Here is a 5,464-nt window from a genome sequence, read left to right on the forward strand (position 1 = left end):
TCTTCTGCAGCGATCCTCACCTAATCAGCGGCTACAATGGCCTGCCGCGGCGGCAAGTTGCTGCGGGTGTTGATCAGTTCCGGTGGGAGAAATCACGTGCCTTCCGGACGCCCGGCGAGCTCGTGTTTTCGCTAGCCAAAACAAGTAATGGTTAAAGATTGCTTGTATGCTCGTTGATGCTCAGTAATAGGTTAATTAATTAAGTTAAATGTGCTGCTTTGGCAACCTTTGCACAGGGTAAGGGCCGAGGTATTGCAGCTATATTAGCTTTCGATGGGCAGAGTGATGCACGAATATGTGTGTTGCAGTGCAAAGCATTGGAGAAATGGGGTACTCATGGGACATGTGCTCTGGTGGGAACTAGGCGGATGGATTGAAACATGGCGTGCAATTAACTCCACAATGTAATTTGTGGTTGGAGACTGTGCTACTGTATTTTTGATCCTAAAAAGACAAGGCGTGCAAACACGGACACAAGAAGGAGGTCGGGACACCACAAACGCTGACTAACAACTGAAGAGACGCATTTTTGAAGAACGCGTAGGGAAGATGAAGGCTGGTGCCAAGACTTTTCCACTGCACTCAAGCACCCATCAACACTGCATGTTTGCCGAGAAGGGCTAGTGCAAGTTGTTCAACCCACTCTGAAGGCTAGTCTTGAGCCATGAGCAAAGTCTTCAAGTGACGGTGAAAATGCTCAATGAGGCCATTATATTTGGATGGAAAGCTGTCTTGTGGTGCTAAGAAGATAAAGCAGTTCATTGTAGAGGCCAGGCTCAAATTGGCAACCTGAGACTGTTAATATGGAAGATAGGCAATCGAAGCACAAAAACAAAGTGGACAAGAAAGCTGCCACGATGGTAGGTGCAGAGATGCCCAGGATGAATGTAGCCTCCGTTATTTGTCGGTGCAGGTAAGGAGGTAGCAATGGCCTTGGCAAGGAGGAACTGGGCCGACAATTTGGAAGTGAACCTTGTTGAACTGTCAGGTGTAAGGAAGGTCCTTGATAGAGGGATTGGATGATAGTGGACCTTCGTTTTTTGGCATAGCCGACAGAAATGCACGCAGTCCCAGACTAAGTTGAGGCCAGACAAACTATATCGAAAGGAGTTCCTGCATTGCCTTGAAGGGGTCCTGAACCGTTTTTCCAAGTAATCATCAAATGACCTCAGTACTGGAGTTTATTGCCTCACGAATCAATTTCCGCGAAGATTTCTCGAATCTGTTGAGAACAAGCGGAGTTGCAGGGATTTGTCGCACACTTTTTAAGCGCTTTCCCTCTTCTCTCGTCTTGAGGAGCGCACTGGAAGCTACACAGAGAGGGATGGCATGGGGCAAAGAAGTTGCGTCAGTGCGCGTCATGACCTTGAGCATGTGTGATTAAACACGATCGCTCTCACCCATTGTGATTCCTGTGTGGGCTAGTGTGGCTACTGTGTAATGAGGGGAGGCGCCAGGATTTTTTTACTGGGGGGGCAGCCATGAAAAGCGAGTTCATTCGGGGGGGGGGGGGGGGGGGGGGCAGGGAGATGGGGAACTTATGCGTTGTGTTTTCACTATGTTTTACTCCCTTCCACTTTCCTCTCTTGTTTTATAAACGCCTGACTTATTAGATTGGAAGTCTGAGATATGAACCTTGTTAGATGGCACATACGCTTCCTTCAGTAGCTCAAGACTCCAATAAACATGCGCGGTGTTCTGCTTAGGTAAGTGCAACGTAACAGATATCGAGGCCGCGCATGATCAATAGATGCCAATCATTGCTCAGCCCCAACGCTTCTGTGCATTGCAATTTCTCCCATCAGTCATCCAGACAGTGGCTTCCTCGATGACATATTATCTGCAAGGTTTCGCCTCGATCTAAGCCAACTCTCACAAGAGAAATCATCAAAGCACCCGCCGTATTACGTACGGGTTAGAATTGCATTAGCTGCATGTCAGTGTAGCCCTGTGTGGAAAAAGAGCTGAACTTCCTTGATAAGACACCAGGGCGATAGCGACTTGAGAGTAAGCTGTGCGCAGCTATGATAACTTTTTTTGTGAAGTGCTCAGTATAAATGGCTGTGCAAAAGCGAAATAACCATTTTGTTATTTGTGTGCCTGTTAGCCGTCAGTACCTGCGCTGTTCCCCTTCTCTGTGCTCTGCATCAGCTACCAATCAAAGGATGTGAAAAGCAATAGCTAACATTTATTTATGTGCATTCAATAAAATCTTCGAGAACAGAGTGGGATACAGCTGCTCAGTGGCTGAAATGTTAACAACAGTTTGACTGTGATGAAGGCCCAGGTTCTAACACGTCAGTGTAAATAAGATATTCTAGCAATGCAGTATGATAAAAATTAATATTTAGCATGTTTACACAGCAGTGCTTCTGCTAATATAATGAAAATTTATATATTGCATCGAACAGCACATGCACAAAAAGCAGTACCGAATGAAGAAAATAAAGCAGGTAACCAGCAGCAATAAAATAACACCAGTTAACTAGAGATCAAAATATAGCTTTGAAAGAGTAATCTTACAGCATTAGAGATAACTAACACCAGTAAGTAAAGTTCATATCAATTCCAAGTTTCCTCAATAATACGCGCTAGATTACAACAAAGGTAAAACACCCTTCTTGCGCCGCTTGGTCGTGCAAAGCGTTGGAAATGGGAAAAGAATAAAAAAAGGCTATGTAGCAAAAGAATAACAAAAATAAAGAGATGATATATTTGTAAAACTAGATCACACATAGGCATGTCAGTCATTTCACATCTGGCAATACAGTACACCAGCTTTCGTAAACGCAAATGTCAGCTCTCTGACTATACACTGTTCATCAGACAAGCGAGGCCACCTACGTGGCCTCGGACAGCACCCTTTGCAGTTTCTTTCAAAGCGAGGACAGAGACCGAGAAAGTCCTCGAAGATTTTGTTGCTACCACAAGTGCCAATGCCTGCGCTGTGACAGCACACCACAAACCACGGCGGGGATTATTCGATGGTGAAGCGGGTGTTCTGATACCGGTATAGGTTTCACTCCTATGTACCCGTGCTCGAACAATTTTCCCATGAATGCACCGCAAAGGTACAACAGAGTTTCATTATGCCAGCATACTAGTGTAGACGTATACGTTGATTACTGTGCGCAGCATTGAACATTTCAACAACACGCTGAAGATCTATCCTATTGGCAAGAGATCGCTCGACTGCAAGCACAGCTAGGTCGCTCAGACTGTTGTTGATCATCTGGCTGCGAAGATAAGTCTTCAGTCTTCGAAGGCACGAAAATTTGCGCTCGCAAGATGAAGACGATGCCGGTATCGTCACAGCGATAACACCTAGCTTGTGCAGTTCGTGGAAGGCTAGCTTTTAATCTCCCAAGACGGTCACCAATTGCATCAATGTTTCTATCTTGCACTTCCTTTCGGCTTTGATGCGCTGAAGAAGTTTTATTACCAACTTGCACTCCACTTCAACGCTGTCGATGTCACATGCATAGTGCTCAGCGAAAGGCTTGAGTAAGGAGATGTGCATAAAATTCTCACTCTGGGGGTGGAGGGCGCTGACTCCGCAGAGTAGATCATTGTTCTCCGTGAACTGCCTAGTCAGTTCCGCAATGAGGTGGTCCAAAACGGGTAGAAAAACTTTAACTCTGAATGCTTCCTTTGAATCTGAAGACTCTACTTCAGCGGACCGTCCTTCACTCAATACAAACTGCTCTAAATGGAGCGGAAGGCGCATCGTTCTCTGCTTTTCCCTTTGGGGCACCCCGTTCTCCTCAGAAATACTGCAGGTTTGCGCCCACGCAGTGCCCAATGCACGCTGCGAATTTCTCATTTCCGAGAACTCGTCAATGACTGTGCGTGCCATGATGCATGCCTAATATTGCAGTCTCTACTTTGCAATAGGTCCGAAAGAACCTTAAGGCGGCCAAGTAAATTGGTAAATAGGCTTAAATGGAAGAGAAACGAGTAGTTAATTTGCTCAAGCAGATCCCTAGCTTCCGTTGCCCGCCTGCTGTTTGTAGCGATGACTTTGGCGAGACATACAAGGATTGTAGGAAAGCTTTTCATTGCAGCTCTGCAAGCCGCTATCTGGCAGGTCCATCGTGTATCGCTGAGACGCTGCAGCTCTGTCACTGACAAAGACAACATTTTTTGCACGTCTACTTACAGGGAGTGAACGGCAGATCCACTTGGGAAGACATAGAGGCATTCCAAAAGAGAGAAAAAAATCCCTCACCCGTTTTATCGCCTTGCAGACATCCACGATGACAAGGTTGAGGCAGTGGTTCATGCAATGTACGTACACTGCCTGCGGCACTTCCTGCCGGAACAGCGCCTGGACGCCCCTTGAGGTACCACTCATGACACTCGCACCATCATATATTTGAGCAATGCAAAGCTAAGGATGAATGCCGCAGCGATTCAACGTTTCCTTTACATAGCTCAGGAGCGACCTTGCATCCAATTGCTCAGCGTTGAGGAATCCAAGCAACCGCTCACTGACGTAATACCTTACTACAACTGAAAGCTGTTCCGTCTTGCTTAGGTCCTTGGTTTCTTCGACAATAAGTGCGAAGCACTGGGAGCTTTTCATCTCTTCCTTTATACTTGTTAATGTGATGTGGCTGATAATCTCGAGGATCTGGTCTAGTGTCGAATGATGAACATACTTCGCGTTCGCTGCTCCACCCTTCAATTTCTTTCCTACAATTTCGTCATATTTAGCAAACAAGTTCAAGAGCTCAACGAAGTTTCCCTTGTTTTCACTTGTGGCACCTTCATCATGGCCCCTCTGAGCGATTCCTTGAACGGCAGTAAATCGCAATATATCTGCAACTCTTGCTGTATTGGCGGCGAGATCGAGCAGAGTCGGCACCTAGCGGCAAGTGGACGAAACCCCGCGGTGTGGATGGCTCCTTGCATTGTCTGCTAGCCACAGCGTGTTCGCATGTGTGCGTACGTCATGCGTGTCCTCAGATTACAGCTTATTTCATTGTGCTAGCACAGTATCAAATGCTTGTACTTATGCCTACACGATATAGATAAGCATTTTGCCTTACGAGTCTTGTATGCACTCTAATAAGTGAGTACATGCCCGTGGCGGTATGGCGCTAGGTCTAACCATCGTACCGTCCATTCTCCAAAACCATTTCAATGCGGGTACCGCTTTCTCGTTCAAGCACGTCACATAGTTCATTCGGCATTGTCCTAAACGGAAAAAAGTACTAAATGTCGAGGTGTGAATGCAGAATTTTAGCGACACCATCTCGTGATGTGTTGGGGATTTGGAAATTCTTGTGATACCGCAAAGCATGGACTAGCGTCTGCGGAGGATGGTTAGCGGTAAAAAAGACCTGAAGCCACGCATTTCTACAGCAGTACACGTATTCATGCAATCAGAAAAGCAGAGTGCACAAAGTTCTCCTTCATCTAATTACGCAGAAATACAGGCTCTTTCTTTGTAGCCGCTAGA

At 46.2% G+C, this 5,464-nt stretch overlaps 1 pseudogene; it reads right to left on the reverse strand.

Annotated features, from left to right (window-relative positions):
• Window positions 1-3,100: 3,100 nt before the first annotated feature.
• LOC125757555 (zinc finger MYM-type protein 1-like) lies at window positions 3,101-4,354 on the reverse strand (annotated as a pseudogene).
• Window positions 4,355-5,464: the final 1,110 nt, after the last annotated feature.

Source organism: Rhipicephalus sanguineus, chromosome 1 (genome assembly GCF_013339695.2).
Source record: "Rhipicephalus sanguineus isolate Rsan-2018 chromosome 1, BIME_Rsan_1.4, whole genome shotgun sequence".
NCBI classification, from domain to species: Eukaryota; Metazoa; Arthropoda; class Arachnida; order Ixodida; family Ixodidae; genus Rhipicephalus; species Rhipicephalus sanguineus.